At 50.6% G+C, this 19,352-nt stretch overlaps 1 protein-coding gene and 1 non-coding gene across 2 annotated transcripts in view; one reads left to right on the top strand and one right to left on the bottom strand.

Moving 5' to 3' along the window:
• Positions 1-19,352, top strand: part of MAP2K3 (mitogen-activated protein kinase kinase 3) — a 70,342-nt gene that overhangs the window by 18,930 nt on the left and 32,060 nt on the right. The window lies entirely within an intron of this gene.
• TRNAA-AGC (transfer RNA alanine (anticodon AGC)) lies at positions 4,114-4,184 on the bottom strand. Its single transcript has one exon. It is a non-coding gene; the product is annotated as a tRNA-Ala (tRNA).

The raw sequence follows: 19,352 nt of genomic DNA, 5'->3' as shown, positions 1-19,352 counted from the left end.
CTTCCCCCGAGCATTGCCTCTTTAATTCAAACTCAGCCAACACTTCCTGTCGACAGCTTTTTTTTTTCCTATTGGCTGCCCAGCCAGACGTTTCGTAGATACCAAATAAAGCAACAGTATAAAATAGTGTTCTGCAAGCTGTGTGGTGAAAGCATTTTGTGTGTGCGTGTCTAGCAGGCTCTTCCAACTTCTTCGCTTCTAGGGGGCAGGATTCAGTCAGGTTTCCCCTCCACCCAGTATTTGCAACAATATCCAGGAGCCTTTATTTGGTTAAAACGAAGGCTGATTTTTTCCTGACATGGAGAGCAACTCTTCTTTGATCCCAATGACAGCAATCTTCTTATCTATACGTGGCGGCCATGAGGAAGCCTTGTACTCAACTAAAACTGGGGAAACAAGACAATTAGGATAAGCATTGATTTTGAAGAAGAAGAAGAATTGCAGATTTATACCCCGCCCTTCTCCCTGAATCAGAGACTCAGAGCAGCTTACAATCTCCCTTGTCTTCTCCCCACACAGCAGACACCCTGTGAGGAGGGTGGGGCTGAGAGGGGCTTACAAGGACAGAGTCTCAGAGCGGCTCACAATCTCCTTTACTTTCCTCCCCCACAACAGACACCCTGTGAGGTGGGTGGGGCTGAGAGGGCTCTCCCAGCAGCTGCCCTTTCAAGGGCAACCTCTGCCAGAGCTATGGCTGACCCAAGGCCATCCCAGCAGCTGCAAGTGGAGGAGAGGGGGAATCAAACCCGGTTCTCCCAGATAAGAGTCTGCACACTTAACCACTACACCAAACTGGCTCTCCAGACCACAATTTAAATGTTCTAACCCACACTCTGGTCTCTAACAGTTTCTGGTTGGTTTCCAAACAAATAGCCGCATAAGAAACATACCCAGGAAGGCCTAAAAGTTTCTGAAGGAAACCGGGCCTGGGATTTGCGGAGGGGGGGGGGGTCCTCAGCAGGATGCAGTGCCACAGAACCTGCCCTCCAGAGCTGCCATTTTCTCCAGAGGAGTTGATCTCTGTAGTCTGGAGATGAGTTCCGATTCCAGGAGCTCCCCAGGTCCCAGCTGGAGGTTGGTAACCTTGCCACCTGGGATACCAGCTTGCCTCATTCGTTGACAACTGTTTGCAAAGCAGTTTTTTTCCTTTAAACTGGAGTTGTTCACAATGGAAAGGGCCATCTTGGGAGGGAAATGATGATGCAGGAAGCAGTATGGCCTGCCTCACGCGTTTCTCTGGCCCATTCCTTCCTGTGCGAAGTGGGAGGATGCAAGCTTTCCCCCATACAGAACTTCCATATTTTTAATTGTTTCCTGTTCAGTTGCACAGTCGAGTCCGACTCTTTGCAACCCCGTGGACAAAGTCCTTGGATATATTTATTATACCCCAAAGTAGCTTTCAGCACCATGCTTCTCTCCTCTGTTTTCTCCTCACAACAGCCCTACAAGGTAGGTTAGGTTAAGAGAGTGATCGGCCCAACGTCATCCAGCCAGCTTCCATGGCAACAGTGGGGATTCTGGGGTCATCCAGTTCCTAGTTCAACGCTGTGACTGCTACACTACCCTGGCCCTACGTGGGATGCTGTGGGGAACCACTGCCGTCACTCCCCTCCCCATATTCCTTGATGTCTGAAGCCACCTGGACGGCTGCCAGTAACCTGCCATCTGCTGTGGGGAGCACCATAAAGTGTGTATCTCGGGGGGGGGGCAGGGAGTATATGTGTGAGAGCCAGCCTGGTGCTGTCTTCCGAGTGGCAAGATAGGACTTGGGGGACTCAGGTTCCAATCCACACTCATGCCATAGAAGTTCACTGAGTGACCGTGAGCCAGCCACCCATTCTCAGCCTGAGTTACTGACAGGGTTGTTGGGAGGAGAGACGTGAATTCCCCTTTCCCTACAACATGTAATGTATCTGCCTTGGCACACACCCCCTGCCCTGCGGCCTGGTGGGTTTTGAACCCAAGTCCAAGTTAAGCTGGCTTTTTTTAGCTTGCCCTTTTCTGAACAGAGGCACAAGGAGGGTAACCTATTAAAAATGCAACTTAAAACCTCCAACAGCGAACAGAATACAATACGCATGACTCAGATACTAACATCATGCTAGGTCAGAAATTCTTATAACCCCCCACCCCCCTTCAACCTCCTGCAGAGGTCATCAGCAAAATGCAGCCCCCAAATAATTCAGCTGGACATTGCTTGGAAAGAATGAAGCCTCCTGATGGGCTCAGGTAGGGGCCACTGCTGAAGAGGCACCGTTTCTATCCAGCACAGATCTCTTTTGGTGGCAGGGCAGGAGTGTTAGCAACAGGTAATGGGCCAAGTGGAGCATATTAGGAGAGACTGTCTGGTAGAAGCTCCAACTTGTGCCAAGATTCCTAGTTCAGGACCCAGAGAGTTCAGGCGTGGCACTGCCTCTTTGGCTGTGCTTTGTCACAGTTCCCCAGAAGGAAGCGGAGAAGTCTTCCTTTGTCGCTTTCAAGCTGTTTAATTTCTGCCCATCCTGTTCTGCCGATCTTGTTTCCTCCACTCTCTCATCCTTTCCTGGAGAATGACACCTCCTGGTCTCTTTGCTTATTGAGAGTTCCTTCATGGCTCAATGGCAGAGCCTCTGCTTTGCATGCAGAGAGTCCAAAGTTCAATCCCCGGTATCTCCATTTAAAAGATCTGGCAGTAGATGACATGGAAGACTTTGACCAGAGAACCCAGAGTACCACTGCCAATCTGAGTAGACAATACTGACCCAAATGGACCGATGGCCTGGTTCAGTATGAGGCAGTTTCTTAGGTTATGTACACAACACAAGCAAAGGGGCATTGGCCCATGTCTGGTACATCATTTATTTATTTTATCATATTTACATCCCAAGCTCCCCTGGTGGGCTCAGGGTGGCAGAATCTTGCTTTGTCAGAAGGCTTAGCAGTATGCTGCAGGACAGTATTGTTGTTCAAAGCCCTCGTGTGGGTTTCAAATCATAGCTGGGGTGCTAATTTAGGTCTGGCAATTCCAGACTAGGGAATTCCTAGAGCTGAAGCTGCGGGTGGCACGGTTTGGGGAGAGGAGGGGCCTCAACAGAAGCTAGTGCCACAGAGTCTGCCTCGCAAGTAATCTTTTTTCCAGGGGAGCTAACTTCTGTAGTATGGAGATTTGTTGTAATACCAGGCAATCCCTCTGCTCTTTCAAACATGGCAGCAAATTTATGGACAAAGGCAAACCAGGAAGAGAGAAGGAATCCCACACTGCCACCTAGAGGCAAAATTTAGCAGAGGGCGGCTTGGGCAATCTTGGGCATTCATTGCATTTGGTAGCAGGGCTGCTTGGTGCCCTTGGGCTGCTAGGGGTGGAATAAACTTGATCAGTAGGGACTAGTCTGTTTCGGGAGAATTTTTGGTTGTTTCCATCATATGGAAAGACTGTTTAGTCATGTGTTCATGCGGGTGGGGAATAATCTGCCAAGCTTCGTTTCCATGTCACTCTGGGAAAGTCCCCTAATGGTTTCCATTTTAAAAGAGAAAAAGGGTTAAAAGGGGTGGGGGTGGGTTTGCTCTTCCCTCACTCCTTCGCTTGATGATCTCGATCAAGAAAGCAATGATGGTTTTTTATAACATGTTTGCATAGCTGGGAGGGGCAGATTAAGCCTGTGGTTTTTAAGCACAAAAAACAGGGATAGTCTACATGCTTCAGGATAAGTTGTGCCCTCCTCTGTGTGTGTGTGTGTGTGTATGTGTGTGTGTCTATACACACATCACAGCATGCAGGCCATACGTCAGTCCTATTGATTAAGCCTGATGTCCCCAACCTTTTTGAGCCTGTGGGAAGCTTTTAACATATAGAACATAGGAAGCCACCCTTACACTGAATCAGACCCTGGGTCCATCGAAGTCAGTATTGTCTACTCAGACTGGCAGCGGCTCTCCAGAGTCTCAAGCTGAGGTTTTTCATGCCTACTTGCCTGGACCCGTTTTAGTTGGAGATGCTGGGGATTGAACCTGGGCCCTTCTGCTTACCAAGCAGATGCTCTACCACTGAGCCACTGTCCCTCCCCTGACTGGCAGCAGCTCTCCAGGGTCTCAAGCGGAGGTTTTTCACGCCTACTTGCCTGGACCCTTTTTAGTTGGAGATGCCGGGGATTGAACCTGGGACCTTCTGCTTGCTAAGCAGATGCTCTACCACTGAGCCACTGTCCCTCCCCATTTGGAATTCTAACACAGGGCAGTGGGCGTAATCCCAAAATAGCTGCCACAGGAGGTGGAGTCACTAGTAAAATGGCTGCTGTAGGAGGTGAAGTCAACTACAAAAATGTCAGGGAGCATGGTTAGATTATATAACTCCTCACGTTTAACAGGATGCCTTTCAGACTGCACAGCCAATCAGAAACCCTGTTGGACAAAACTTACTTTCTAAAAGCACTTTGTTGTTGCCAGGAAAAGTGTCTGCGGGAGCCAGTGCATCCATGGACACCGCATTAGGGACTCCTAGATTAAGCGTTCTGTATTGAACATCCTGTATTGAACATCTTTAATCTACACCACATAGAGCCACATAGAATAAACATCCGATGTTTGAGAGCCACAAGACATGAACATCTGATGTTTGAGAGCTGGTGGGAGAGAGGGAGGCAAATAGATGGGGAAGGGAAAGAGAAAGGGAAAAAAAACTAAACTTTAACTGTATTCTCCAAGCTGGTGTCATGGGTGCTGGGGACCCTGCAGAAGAAGCTGAGCCTGCAGAAGAAACTGTGCCCCTGCCACCTGCACCAGTGCCCCTGCCTCCTACTGGAGAAGATCCAAGCCCCCCTGCCTCGCCCTCTCGGGTGGCTCGTGTGTGTGACCGCCTTCGTCAGGACCTCAGGGATCGGAGGAGGGCGGCACGCTCACGAGCAAGACGCTCCCTGAGCCCTGAGTTCTAAAAGGATCCTGGCCCCTCTAGGAGTGAGGATGCTTGAGTCTCAGCAGGATCCTGGCCGCCCTCTGAGTCAGCAATTAGTCCAAATGGGCAACAGACAGCAGAGGGCTATATAGCTGTGGGCTTTGGGAGAAGGCTTTGTGGAAGCAACTAGTCACTTACCTGACGTTCTAGCATCCACTTCGGCTTCTGACTTTGGCTTCTGGACCCCTTGACGTTGGCTTTGACTTCTGGACCCCCCTGACTTCGGCTTCTGAACCTCTGACCTGCGATACCTGGACTGTGATTTGGTTTTGGCGCTTTGAACCCTCTTTGCTCACCAGCTACAGACCTTGGACTGCCCCTGGACTTCGCCTGGCCTGGCCCCAGCTCGTGACAGCTGGCTGGCAAGGTGGTGGAGGCTTTGAGAGCCACGCAATGTGTGAAAGAGCCACACGTGGCAGTTCGGCCACTCCGATCTACACATGCTTCGTTTTCTCCACTCCGAAAGTGTACTTTCATTTCATGCTCTCCTGGCTGTGTCTGCCCTGTGCCAGAGTGTGCATTTCATTTACTACGGAAACGATTTAAACAATGGCATGCATTGGTATGGATAGAAGGAGGCATGGGGCTGTGGCGCAGAAGATTCCTGGTTCGGTCCTCAGCATCTCCAGTCAAAGATGGGGCAGGTGATGTGAAAGACTGCCAGCTGAGACCCTGGAGAGCTGCTACCAGTCTGAGTAGGCAAGACTGACCTTGGTGGACCAGTGATCTAGTTCAGTAGAAGGCAGCTTCATGTATGCATGTGCCTCCTTTGCACGCAGTGGGTCCCAGGTTCGATCCCTGACATTGCCTGCTGAAAAGATCAGATAGCAGGTGATGTGAAACGTTTGACCCTAGGCTGTTGCTGCAGTCATAGGAAACAGTCATAGGAAACAGTTGCTGCAGTCAAGGCCAAGGATCTGACTCGGTATTCTAAAATTTCGCGCATGTGGGTGTTCCATAGTACTAGAAATCTGTGCTAACCAGCGAAATTGATCAGTAATAGACCGCAGATAGAAAGTGTGCTTTTATGGCTTTCACTGTCACGGAGTGATGACTGGTGTTAGCTGGCTTTAGAAGCGGCTGAAATATGTCAGCGCAAGAGAGGTGGCTCAATTATGACTACTCAATAGGGCCTCCCTTTGCAGAGGCGGTATATCTTTGCTTCTCCCTGTCTCAATGTGACTTTCAGTCTTGTTGGTGAGTTTCCCAGACTAGTGCGGTGAAATAGGATGCTGGACTTAAACATTGACCGTTTTTGCGCACAGCTTACCTCGCAGTCGCAATCCTGTTCCCTCCGCAGCATCTGGTCGGATTTCCCACCATCTGCGCCGAAGTTACAGGAGTGCTGCAGCTTTTGCGTAGCGAACGTAAACCGCTAAAACCCAGTTTACGTTTGCTACGCAAAAGCCGCGGCACTTCCTGTAACTCCGGCGCAGATGGTGGGAAATCCGACAGACGCTGCGGAGGGAACAGGATTGTGACTGCGAGGTAAGCGGTGTGCGAAAACGGTAATTGTGGTTTGATCCAGCAAAGGATCTTAGGCTTATTGAACACATCAAGCTGCCTTATACTTAATCAGACCACTGGTCTGTCAAGTGTTGTCTACTCAAACTGGCAGCAGCTCTCTGGGGTTTCAGCTGGTGGTCTTTCACATCATCTGCCCCATGATTGTTCTGACTGAAGATGCTGGGGATTGAACCTGGGACCTTCTGTATGCCAAGCAGATGCTCTGCCACTGAGCCACCGCCCTTTCCCTCTGCAGGCTGAAGGAAACATTTGCTGTCTTGCTCCTGAAGAACAGTATTACTCCTGGTCCTAGAGAGCCTTCGTGGGTTTTATACCGTCATCACCTGCGACTCCTTGAGCGCTTTCATCAGCGCTGCCTTCGCACCATCCTCAACATCCACTGGAGTGACTTTGTGACCAACACTGAAGTCCTCAAGCGGGCAGAGGTTACCAGCATCGAGGCACTGCTGTTGAAGACGCAGCTGCGCTGGGCAGGGCATATTTCTAGGATGGAAAACCACCGCCTTCCCAAGATTGCCCTGTATGGCGAACTCTCCACCGGCCATCGAAATAGAGGGGCACCAAAGAAGAGGTACAAGGACTCCTTGAAGAAATCCCTTAGCACCTGTCACATCAACCATCACCAGTGGTCTGACCTAGCCTCAGATCGCAAAGCATGGAGGCACACCATCCACCAGGCTGTCTCTTCCTTTGAGAACACACGCATAGCTGGTCTTGAGGACAAAAGGAGATTGAGGAAGAATCGCACTGCTACAGGACCAACCCTAAATCAGACTTTTCCCTGCAGCCGCTGTGGCCGGACCTGCCTGTCCCACATTGGTCTTGTCAGCCACCAGCGAGCCTGCAGCAAACGTGGACTATTGCACCCTTCTTAAATCTTCGTTCGCGAAGCCAAGCCGAGAGAGAGAGAGAGAGAGAGAGAGAGAGAGAGAGAGAGCCTTCAGTGGGGCTCGTCCTAGAACTACGGCATGAGTCTCTCTGGCTGGATGCCAGACCTTGTGTCTGCAGCCCAGTCACAGCTGCCTGACTCCTAATTGTTATCCGTCACTCCCAGTTCTGAGACTCTTCCCTTTCAGAAATAGTGACTGGACTGTAAGGCGGACGAAAACTAGGCTGGCTGCAGAGAAGGCAGGGAGCTTGGAATCGTGCTCTTGTTAATGCCTCATTCCTTCTCCAAGCTATACCACATCGAGTGGGAGAGCTGCGCCTTTTTGAATCTTCCTCCTGGTTAACATTTCGTGCATGTAGAAAGTTAGCATGTCAGGACCAAAGTGCATGTTACGCCACACTATCTTTCCTCTGATTTTTTTTTTTTTAAAAGCAGTGATCTCAAATTTCCCTTTCCTTTTCTGCTCAGATCCTTCCACTCCTTGTCTCCATGCAGAAGCTGGGGCCGACCCGAGACGATCTGGCACCCGAGGCAAAGCTAACTTCTGCCGCCCTCCCCCTCCCTCCATGCACTGATAACTGGCTTTCAAAACCAGATGAATTTTGGGGAGCACAAAAAGCACAACACTTGAACTTGCTCCCTGACCTGGAGAGCCTGATCTTGTCAGATATTGGAAGCTAAGCAGGGCTTCCTACACATCTGGAAACCAATTAATAGGACCCACATCTGGCAGGGGGGCAGAAGTGGTTCTGATCAGACTGCAAAGAGGAGAAAGACACACACTAAATCAAGGAAGCCCGAAGCTAAATCAAAGAAGCCCGAATTCTGAGGCAGCAGAAACTGACATGCAAAGGAGAAAATGCATCTGCTTGTTGCAAAGGTGGAAGCAGAAGTTTGGCCTGTAACACCATCATTCTTTGCAGCTTTTTCAAAAGCTGGCTTAGGGCTTCTTTCGCTTCTGGGTCTGCTCAGGCCCTGCTCACATATGCCGTCTCTGCAGACATGAGGACCAGACACCCAGAAAAAGGGAGGAGAAAAAGGTGAGGCTAATCTTGTAGGGTTTGGTTCCCAGCCCTTGAGAGCCTGTTTTAGGGATTTAGTAGATACAAGCTGAGCAGTTGTTCCAGGACTGCTCCAAATCAGGCTGTGGACGTTGCACATTGAGGGAAACGATAATATAGTCGGTTCGATGCATGGAAGAGGCGAGGTGGTAGTGAACATCAGCTCTTTATTATGTACAGCATAAGGTAGACGGCACTTAAAGACTGATGAACTGACCCAACGGGGCCAACTATATACGACTCAGGGTTCCCGCACAAGCACGCTATTGGGGCATTCAAACCAGCAAGGGGCCCGTGATTGGTGCAGGGCAGCAGGGATTTGGATCCTGCTGCCCATTGTTCCCAAGTCCCCACGCTCCATTTGTATGGCTCCAACGAGCCCAGCAGGAACACCCATTTCAGTCCTCACTTGAGTCCGCATACACAACAGAAACAAATCTTAGCGTGTCAAGAGAGGAGGTCTAGCTAGCTTTCTACCTGCAATGCTTCTCTCCCCTTCCCCATGTTCAGAGAGCTTTTCCCCTGGCCTTTAGATACTGAACTCTGCCAGACGCACAGCCTCCTCTCTGAAACGGCCTTGCCTGGAAAAGGCTGAGCCATTTGTTTCCGCTGAACATATTGGAAGAAGCCCCTGTGCTTCCACCCCCCCCCCAAGCTTCTCCACCGTCCCCAAAGCTTTAACCATTGATCTTTTTTTTCTTCTTCTGCCAGTTTTGGCAGCCTCACAGATCTGGGTTCCTCAGAAGGCACTTCTGTCTCCGATGCAGCCCTGTGCCCAGCTAGTACATTCATGATACCCAGTTGTATCTGTTATTGCAGGGGTCCTCAACCTTTTTAAATAGGGGGCCAGTTCACTGTCCCTCAGACTGTTGGAGGGCCGGACTGCCGTTACTGTACAAGGCCGCGGGCCGTCAGTTCTCCGTCTTCTGCATCTCTCTCCCTTCCCCACACCACACACCCTGGCCTGGGAACTCACCTCACCTTGATATCACCTCACACTCTGTCTCCGCCGCCTCAGCCCAGTGCCAGAAGTGTGCGTTGCTAACGCAAGTTTAGGTCGAACGTCACTTCCGGTCTGATTTTGCCATAACCCGGCGGGCCGCATAAACGTCCTCAGCGGGCCGCATCTGGCCCGCGGGCCGTAGGTTGAGGACCCCTGTGTTATTGGATGGCCACCCAGATGCCATCTCACAGTCTGGCTGCGGGTTTGGGGGCCGTGGTGGGGTGATTGAAAAAGAGCAGGTTGAGACTGAATCTGACGAAGATGAAGGTTCTGTGGCAGTAGGGGGACTTTGGGGCTGGGGCATAGACTTCCTGCTCTTGACAAGGTGTTACTGACACCAGCATGGCCCATCAAGAGTTTGGGCATGATTTTGGATGCCTCCTTGAATACTGAGGCCAAGTCATGCGTATTACAAGGCTGGTGGTTTTTCCATGTGCTTTAACCATTGATCTTTTTTCCCTTCTTCTGCCAGTTTTGGCAGCCTCACAGATCCGCCGATTGTTTCAAGCTATGTGCCACGTTTAAAATGTGGAATTTGCTTCCAGAGGATGTGGTGATGGCCAAAGCCAGAGACAGCTGAAGAGGGGGCATTAGACAGATTCTTGGAGGCGAGGTCTATCAGCTGCTATTAGCCATGGTGGCTGTGGGGATCCTCCACATTTAGAGGCAGCCAGCCAGTCCCTGCATCCCGGAGCCAGGAGGCAGCATCAGGGGAAGGCCCCGCCCTCTGTGCCTTCTTATTGGCTCTCTAAAAGAACTGGTTGATCACACTATGTAAGACAGGATGCTGTCCTAGATGGGCCGCTGCTCTGATCCAGCAGGGCTGCTCTTATGTTCTTACATGTTCTTACCTTGCATACGTATGTTTTTGGTGAGCAGTACATTTTTGCTGAGCTGGAAACGTTTGTCCATGGGTTTCTGAGACCACAACCCTCAAAACTCGATCAGCAGAAATGTTGACGGAGCCAGATTTCAGGGAGGGGTGGGTGGGTGGGATTTTGATGTCCACTCAGCATTTCTTTGCAAACCTCGAGGCCTCTTTGCATGTGACAATTTCTCCCCCCCCCTCCCACCCATCTGGATCCCATTACCAGGGCTTTGCAGGCTCAGAACACAAGAATTTTGTGGTCACCCTGGCCTCGAACTTCTCAAAGCCTCTATGGATATGGTCTCATTTAACACAACATAAGGTGGCGGTGGGGGGGGGGATATTTCAATAGTAACATATACTTTTCTCTCCCATGTTGAAGTTTAAAGTTAGTGGATGCCTGATTTGACTTAGAATGACTCATTTAGAAGGGCTGGGGAAGTATGACAAGTTTCTTCATCCACACTGAAACTCACATTGGACATTATACAGGTGCTCATCTGGGTTCCTCTAAGCACAAGGGCGGAAGAAAACTAAATGGTGGACTTAGTAGCTGAGAGGCAGCGTGGGGTAGTGGTTTGACTTTTGGAGCAGGATTTGGGAGACCTAGCTTTGAATCCCCTGCTTTGCCTTGGAAGCTGTAACCCTGGGCAAGTGAAGAAGAAGAAGAAGAAGAAGAAGAAGAATTGCAGATTTATACCCCGCCCTTCTCTCTGAATCAGAGACTCAGAGCGGCTCACAATCTCCTATATCTTCTCCCCTCGCAACAGACACCCTGTGAGGTGGGTGGGGCTGAGAGGGCAGACCCAGTATGTCTCATTTTATGTTAGGAGGGATCCTAGGTGGGATCAGATGGCTGTTCTAGCAGATGTTTCTTCTCCCGTTACTGGGCGGGGACTAACCTGGCAGGTCATAAAATTCTGCTGGGTGGGAGGGATTCAGCCCCTCCTTGCTGTGCTTCAGGTGATCCCCATGGCGCAGGGTGGTAAAGCTGCAGTACTGCAGTCCAAGCTCTGCTCACAACCGGAGTTTGATCCCGGTGGAAGCTGGGTTCAGGTAGCCGGCTCAAGGTTGACTCAGCCTTCCATCCTTCTGAGATCGGTAAAATGAGTACTCAGCTTGTTGCGGTGGCGGCGGGCGGGGGGAGGGAGTGTAGATGAATGGGCAAGGCAGTGGCAAACCGCTCTGTAAAAAGTCTGCGAAGAAGATGTCCTGATGTGATGTCACCCCATGGATCGGTAACGACTTGGTGCTTGCACGGGGAACTACCTTTACCTTTACCTGCCTGTTGTGCTTCATTGCTGGAGGGCAGGGCTGTAGCTCAGTGGCAAAACATCTGCTTGGCATTCTGAAAGCCCCAGGTTCGATCCCCAGTTAAAGGGATCAGGCGGTAGGTGTTGTGTCCCCGAGACCCTGGAGATCTGTTGCCAGCCTGGGCGGACAATACTGATCTTGACGGACCGGTGGTCTGATTGAGTAGAAGGCAGAATTTTCTCTCCTGTGAACTTGTCCAAGCGACCCTCTTGGAGGTTGGCTCTGCTGATCCTTGTCTTCCTCTGCAGTAAACGACTCCCCGTTTTTTGCTGCGAGGAATGCATCTTCTGGCATGTTTGTAAAGTGTGCCAATATGAAGCGCCTATAACCACTAGGCAGAAAATCCGATGTGAATCAGAAGCAAGCTGGTCAGACGTGGTTAAAAACAGCCTGGGGACTGGTGGTGGGGAGGGAGTTACTCTCACCGGTAATAAATCATGCAAAAGATGCAATGGAATGCATGCAGATCTTCCAGTGAGGTTCGCTTGTTGGGGGGAAGGGGGAGGAATCTTGGTGGGACCTTGAAACAAAAGGTTTTATTGCAGCTTTTGTGGGTAAGAGCCCACCTCATGGGGACCCAAAGTGAGAGCTCAGTATGCAGAGAAACTGGCGCATGCATGGTGGGGAGGGGGAAATGTATAATCAGCAGCAAGTCCAGGGCTTTTCCCCTGAGGGAACATGGTGGAATGGAGTTCTGGAACCTTTTCATGGAAACGAAATTCTCAAAAAATGTTTAAAAGTTCCTGAGGGACATTGGTGTGTTTCTCCTTCATTTCCCTCTTGAGCGTTCCAGCGCATAATTTGCCAGGAAAAAAAAAACACTGAGCCCAGAAGGTAGGACCAGAACCAATGCTTCAAATGAAGTCAGAAGAGTTTCCAGCTCAACATTAGGAAGAACTTCCTAATGGTTAGAGTGGTTCCTCAGTGGAACAGGCATCCTTGGGAGGGGGTGGGCTCGCCTTCCTTGGAGGTTTTTAAACAGAGGCTAGATGGCCATCTGACAGCAATGAAGATCCTGTGAATTTAGGGGGAGGTGTTTATGAGTTTCCTGCATTGTGCAGGGGGTTGGACTAGATGACCCTGGAGGTCCCTTCCAACTCTATGATCCTCTGTCTATGCTGAATGCATCAGTCAAGAAAATGAGTGCTGTAGAAGGCAACCACTGGGACAGAGAGTTGCCCCTAAAGTACTGGCATGTTGGGCCTTTCACAGCCAATATTTTTTAAGCCACAATGCCCTTCTGATGCTGTGGGGAAGCAGGTTGCTAAAACCAGTCTGGCAGAGACCCTCTCCCCAACAGGAGCGCCTGTATAAATCGATGGTGCCGTCTCATTTGGAGTCCTGTGTGCAGTTCTGGTCGCCGCACCTCAAAAAGGATATTACAGCATTGGAAAAGGTGCAGAAAAGGGCAACTAGAATGATTAAAGGGTTGGGACCCTTTCCCTATGAAGAAAGGTCGAAACGCTTGGGCCTCTTTAGCTTGGAGAAACGTCGACTGCGGGGTGACGTGATAGAGGTTTACAAGACTATGCATGGGATGGAGAAAGAAGTCCTTTTCTCCCTTTCTCACAATGCAAGAACTCGTGGGCATTTGATGAAATTGCTGAGCAGTCGGGTTAGAACGGATAAAAGGAAGTCCTTCTTCACCCAAAGGGGGATTAACATGTGGAATTCACTGCCACAGGAGGTGGTGGCGGCTACAAGCATAGCCACCTTCAAGAGGGGATTGGATAAAAATATGGAGCAGAGATCCATCAGTGGCTATTAGCCACAGTGTGTGTGTGTGTGTGTGTGTGTATATATATATATATATACACATATGTATTGGCCAATGTGTGACACAGAGTGTTGGACTGGATGGGCCACTGGCCTGATCCAACATGGCTTTTCTTATGTTCTTATGTGACACAGAGTGTTGGACTGGATGGGCCATTGGCCTGATCCAACATGACTCCTCTTATGTTCTTATGTGACACAGAGTGTTGGACTGGATGGGCCATTGGCCTGATCCATCATGACTTCTCTTATGTTCTTATGTGACACAGAGTGTTGGACTGGATGGGCCATTGGCCTGATCCAACATGGCTTCTCTTATGTTCTTATGTGACACAGAGTGTTGGACTGGATGGGCCATTGGCCTGATCCAACATGGCTTCTCTTATGTTCTTATGTGACACAGAGTGTTGGACTGGATGGGCCATTGGCCTGATCCATCATGACTTCTCTTATGTGCTTATGTGACACAGAGTGTTGGACTGGATGGGCCATTGGCCTGATCCAACGTGGCTTCTCTTATGTTCTTATGTGACACAGAGTGTTGGACTGGATGGGCCATTGGCCTGATCCAACGTGGCTTCTCTTATGTTCTTATGTGACACAGAGTGTTGGACTGGATGGGCCATTGGCCTGATCCAACAGGGCTTCTCTTATGTTCTTATGTGACACAGAATGTTGGACTGGATGGGCCACTGGCCTGATCCAACATGGCTTCTCTTATGTTCTTATGTGACACAGAGTGTTGGACTGGATGGGCCATTGGCCTGATCCAACATGACTTCTCTTATGTTCTTATTTTTTGCACCTGCATTGAGCCACCAGTCTCACGATGTTAACTGAGCAGTCATGGCCCCTTTTACCTCTCCTGAGGCTCTGTGCCTTTTTAAAGCTGAATCTGGCCCATCTGGCCCTGTTTCCAGTAGAGGCTGATCGGATGCCCCTCGAAACCCTGCAAGCTAGACATCCAGCGATGAGCTGCTCCTACAAGCTCACGGACACCTGGTTTTGGAAGCGCACTCCCCCTGGCTGGGGAGGTTCCGCTTAACCGTGAGAAATGGGGCGGAGCAGCTGTTTCCACAAGAAGAGTGACAGGACAGAGGGTGGGGCACAGGAGGCAAATTTGTGGGGGAGGGGGAAGTATGAGGATGTGCTCCAGATGATATCTGAATGTACCATGTCAAGGACTGAAATCCTTGAATCCATCATTACTTTGAGTCCGGTTACAAAGGGATGCCACATGGGAATGTCCACCACTTTATGTGAGGATTAACTATTCCATCCAGTTTAGCCCACCACACCATCTGTATGTCCTGTATGCAGAGCCAGTTTGGTGTAGTGGTGAAGTGTGCGGACTCTTATCTGGGAGAATCGGGTTTGATTCCCCACTCCTCCACTTGCACCTGCTGGCATGGCCTTGGGTCAGCCATAGCCCTGGCAGAGGTTGTCCTTGAAAGGGCAGCTGCTGTGGGAGCCCTCTCAAGCCCCACCCACCTCACAGGGTGTCTGTTGTGGGGGAGGAAGGTAAAGGAGATTGTGAGCCGCTCTGAGACTCTGTCCTTGAAAGGGCAGCTGCTGCGAGAGCCCTCTCCAGCCCCACCCACCTCACAGGGTGTCTGTTGTGGGGGAGGAAGGGAAAGGAGATTGTAGGCCGCTCTCAGACTCTGTCCTTGAAAGGGCAGCTGCTGTGAGAGCCCTCTCCAGCCCCACCCACCTCACAGGCTGTCTGTTGTGGGGGAGGAAGGGAAAGGAGATTGTGAGCCGCTCTGAGACTCTGTCCTTGAAAGGGCAGCTGCTGCGAGAGCCCTCTCCAGCCCCACCCACCTCACAGGGTGTCTGTTGTGGGGGAGGAAGGGAAAGGAGATTGTAGGCCGCTCTGAGACTCTGTCCTTGAAAGGGCAGCTGCTGTGAGAGCCCTCTCCAGCCCCACCCACCTCACAGGGTGTCTGTTGTGGGGAGGGAGATAAAGGAGATTGTAGGCCGCTCTGAGACTCTGTCCTTGAAAGGGCAGCTGCTGGGAGAGCCCTCTCAGGCCCACCCACCTCACAGGGTGTCTGTTGTGGGGGAGGAAGGGAAAGGAGATTGTGAGCTGCTCTGAGACTCTGTCCTTGAAAGGGCAGCTGCTGGGAGAGCCCTCTCAGGCCCACCCACCTCACAGGGTGTCTGTTGTGGGGGAGGAAGGGAAAGGAGATTGTGAGCTGCTCTGAGACTCTGTCCTTGAAAGGGCAGCTGCTGGGAGAGCCCTCTCAGCCCCACCCACCTCACAGGGTGTCTGTTGTGAGGGAGGAAGGGAAAGGAGTTTGTGAGCCACTCTGAGACTCTTCAGAGTGGAGGGCGGGATATAAACCCAGTATTATCTTCTTCTTCTTGTCTATTCCTAAACTGAGAAGGGTACATGTGGTGGCACGTTGCAGTGCATTTCCATCCGCACAGATGAAGGGTCGTTTTCAGGGCATCCCAGCAAATCGACTTTACTGAGGTTGGCTTTGAGTCCAGCGGAACCTTTAAGACCAACAAAGTTTTATTCAAGGTATAAGTTGTTGTGTGCATATGCAGGAAAGCTTGAGTAAAACTTTGTTGGTCTTCAGGGTGTTGCTGGACTCAAACGTCATGCTACTGCTTCAGAGCAACACGGCTGTCCATCTGAACCGATCAGTCATTAGTCTTAGCCCAATTTGTAAAGAGTGTTCTCCTGTTGTTGTTGCCAAGATTCCAAGACGTGGCACCCTTTTTTTTTTGTTTGGTCATAGTCCTGGTGCAACTCTTTGTCCTCTGGGTGTCGTAAGTGAACCAGAGTGCTCTGTGTGTGTGTGTTGTGATGATGCTAGTTTGGAAACAAGTAGACCAGGCTCAGTTGTCAGCCTCGAGGGCAAATTTATCATGACCCCCCACGTGCACACTCTTTCTCCACAAACATCCTTGTATGAAACATGCAAGGACGTCGGTGAGTTGGCATTCTCCCAACATCCGCTGTTCTTCACACCCGAAATCCTACAGGGTTTGCTATCTCCCCCCCTCCCCAAAGTTCAAACAAACCTGTTGTATCGTCCACTGCCTCTTCGGCCTCCCCCCCTCCTCCCAAATCCATGCATACCATTCTACTTCACTGCAAGCAGCTGGTTTGCTCCTGTTCCAAGGGAGCTCTGGTTTCACTCCTGACGCAGGTTGTGCCCAGGGGGAGGGGCCTGACTCGCTGGCTGGCGTCAGCCGTGGAGGTAAGCAGTGTGCCCAGGAGAAAAGTCACACCCCCCCCAAGATGTTCCATAGCTACAGTTTAAATACAAAACATCATCTCCGTGTTCTCGTTTTTGGGAAGGGGGCGGATGTTTTTGATTATTCCTGGTGTCAGTTTCCTCTTGATAAAGCGCAGCGCAGATGCTTAAAACGTCGGATCCTCTTTGAGTGGGGCGTTAGCTAGACTGCAGACGTACAGATTTTTGTGCCCTAAAGCATTTATAAGCCCACCTTGGATGCAGCCCACCTAGGTGGCCTGAGATTAGGCGAGGCCATTCATTTCTGCCCCCTAGCTCCTTCTAAACTATTGAGGAAGTGGCATCCCATACAGAGTTGTTGTAAGGAATTCTGGGAGGTTGACAAAACGCAACAGTAACAATGCACGGTCCTCCTTCATGGGGTTGCGGCAGCTTGAAGATCCAAACATCGGTGTCAGAACTGAGAGCCAGTGTGGTATAGCGCAGGGGTGGCCAATGGTACGCACGCATAGCTGGTCTTGAGGACAAAAGGAGATTGAGGAAGAATCGCACTGCTACAGCACCAACCCCAAATCAGACTTTTCCCTGCAGCCACTGTGGCCGGATCTGCCTGTCCCGCATTGGTCTTGTCAGCCACCAGCGAGCCTGCAGCAGACGTGGACTACTGCACCCTTCTTAAATCTTCGTTCGCGAAGTCAAGCCGAGAGAGAGAGAGAGAGAGAGGTCAATGGTAGCTCTCCAGATTTTTTTCTGCCTACAACTTCCATCAGCCCCAGCCAGCATGGCCAATGGCAGGGGCTGATGGGAGTTGTAGTCTTAAGAGAACCAGGTTTAGATCGCCACACTGCCATGGAAGCTTGCTGTGGGACCTTGGAGCAGTGACACACTCAGCCTGACCTACCTTGCAGGGTTGTTGCTGTGAGGATAAACTGGAGAAGTGGAGAATTTAGGGGTATAAGGTGGGTGTAAATGGAGTGAATAAAGAAATTTACGCTGGGGCTTAATGACAGTTGATACCATGATAGTTGTGGGTGTGTATGTGGCTTTAACGTTCTACACGACCTGGTTCAGATATGCGGGAGAATGTGGCAGCAGGGAACCGAATGTTGCAAGTTGTGCTTGCACAGTTCAAGATGCTTGAGTCCAGCGGCACCTGGGTGTCAGCTTTTGTGTGCAAAACCCAGTGGTTTGTAAACTGTCCTTGTGCTTCTAAAGAATAAATTCCACAAGGAAATTAAAATTAAAAAATGCATTCCGTAAGGCAGGAGCCACAACCGAGAAAGCACGTCTGTGCGGGCACTTGTGGATTTTGCCCCTTTGCAGGTTGGCCCCTGCAGAAGCCACTGCTGGCGTGAGTGGAGCACAAAGAAAAAGAGAAGCAGTCCTGTAAATAAGAGGGGCAGGACCACGAAGGGTCAGCTGTGGAGGTGAGCAGTGTACCCCAGAGAATAGTCACCCCCCGCAAAGATGTATATAGGATAGCCAATACCATAAACGAAGCTGAAATTATTGTTAGCAGTAAAATTTCTAGAGAGGTCAGTCTGGAGTTTGGTGAAGAGTTAGGTGGCATCTTGAAAAAATGATTCCTGCAGAAACATTCCTGGGCTGGAGCCCAGTTCATCACATGCAAGGGAGTGGATCCTCACGGAGCTCTCCCCTTCCTCCTGCATGCATTTCCTCCATCACGTGCAGGGAAGTGGATCCTCACAGAGCTCTCCCTTTTGTGCTGCATGCATTCCATCTGTCGCATGCAGGGGAGTTGATCCTCATGGAGCCCTTTCGTGCTGCATGCATTTCATATGCCTCATACAGGGGAGTGGATCCTCACAGAGCTCTCTATTTCCTGCTGCATGCATCTCATTCATCGCATTCAAGGGAGTGGATCCTCACGGAGCTCTCTATTTCCTGCTGCATGCATCTCATTCGTCGCATTCAAAGGAGTGGATCCTCACAGAGCTCTCTATTTCCTGCTGCATGCATCTCATTCGTCACATTCAAGGGAATGGATCCTCACGGAGCGCTCTATTTCCTGCTGCATGCATCTCATTCGTCGCATTCAAGGGAGTGGATCCTCACGGAGCTCTCGATTTCCTGATGCATGCATCTCATTCGTCGCATTCAAAGGAGTGGATCCTCACAGAGCTCTCTATTTCCTGCTGCATGCATCTCATTCGTCGCATTCAAGGGAATGGATCCTCACGGAGCGCTCTATTTCCTGCTGCATGCATCTCATTCGTCGCATTCAAGGGAGTGGATCCTCACGGAGCTCTTGATTTCCTGCTGCATGCATTTCATTCGTCCCATGCAAGGGAGTGGATCCTCACGGAGCTTTCTGTTTCCTGCTACATGCATCTCATTCGTCCCATGCAAGGGAGTGGATCCTCACAGAGCTCTGTATTTCCTGCTGCATGCATTTCATTCATTGCCTGCAGGAGAGTGGATCCTCACGGAGCTCTCTATTTCCTACTACATGCATGTCATTCGTCGCATTCAAGGGAGTGGATCTTCACGGAGCTCTCTATTTCCTGCTGCATGCATCTCATTCGTAGCATTCAAGGGAGTGGATCCTCACGGAGCTCTCTATTTCCTACTACATGCATGTCATTCGTAGCATTCAAGGGAGTGGATCCTCACGGAGCTCTCTATTTCCTACTACATGCATGTCATTCGTCCCATGCAAGGGAGTGGATCCTCACGGAGCTCTCTATTTCCTGCTGCATGCATCTCATTCGTAGCATTCAAGGGAGTGGATCCTCACGGAGCTCTCGGTTTCCTGCT

Source organism: Heteronotia binoei, chromosome 20, assembly GCF_032191835.1.
Source record: "Heteronotia binoei isolate CCM8104 ecotype False Entrance Well chromosome 20, APGP_CSIRO_Hbin_v1, whole genome shotgun sequence".
Classification (NCBI taxonomy): Eukaryota; Metazoa; Chordata; class Lepidosauria; order Squamata; family Gekkonidae; genus Heteronotia; species Heteronotia binoei.
Note: the sequence above shows the minus strand (reverse complement) of the source record. Positions and strands in the feature narration are given on the sequence as shown.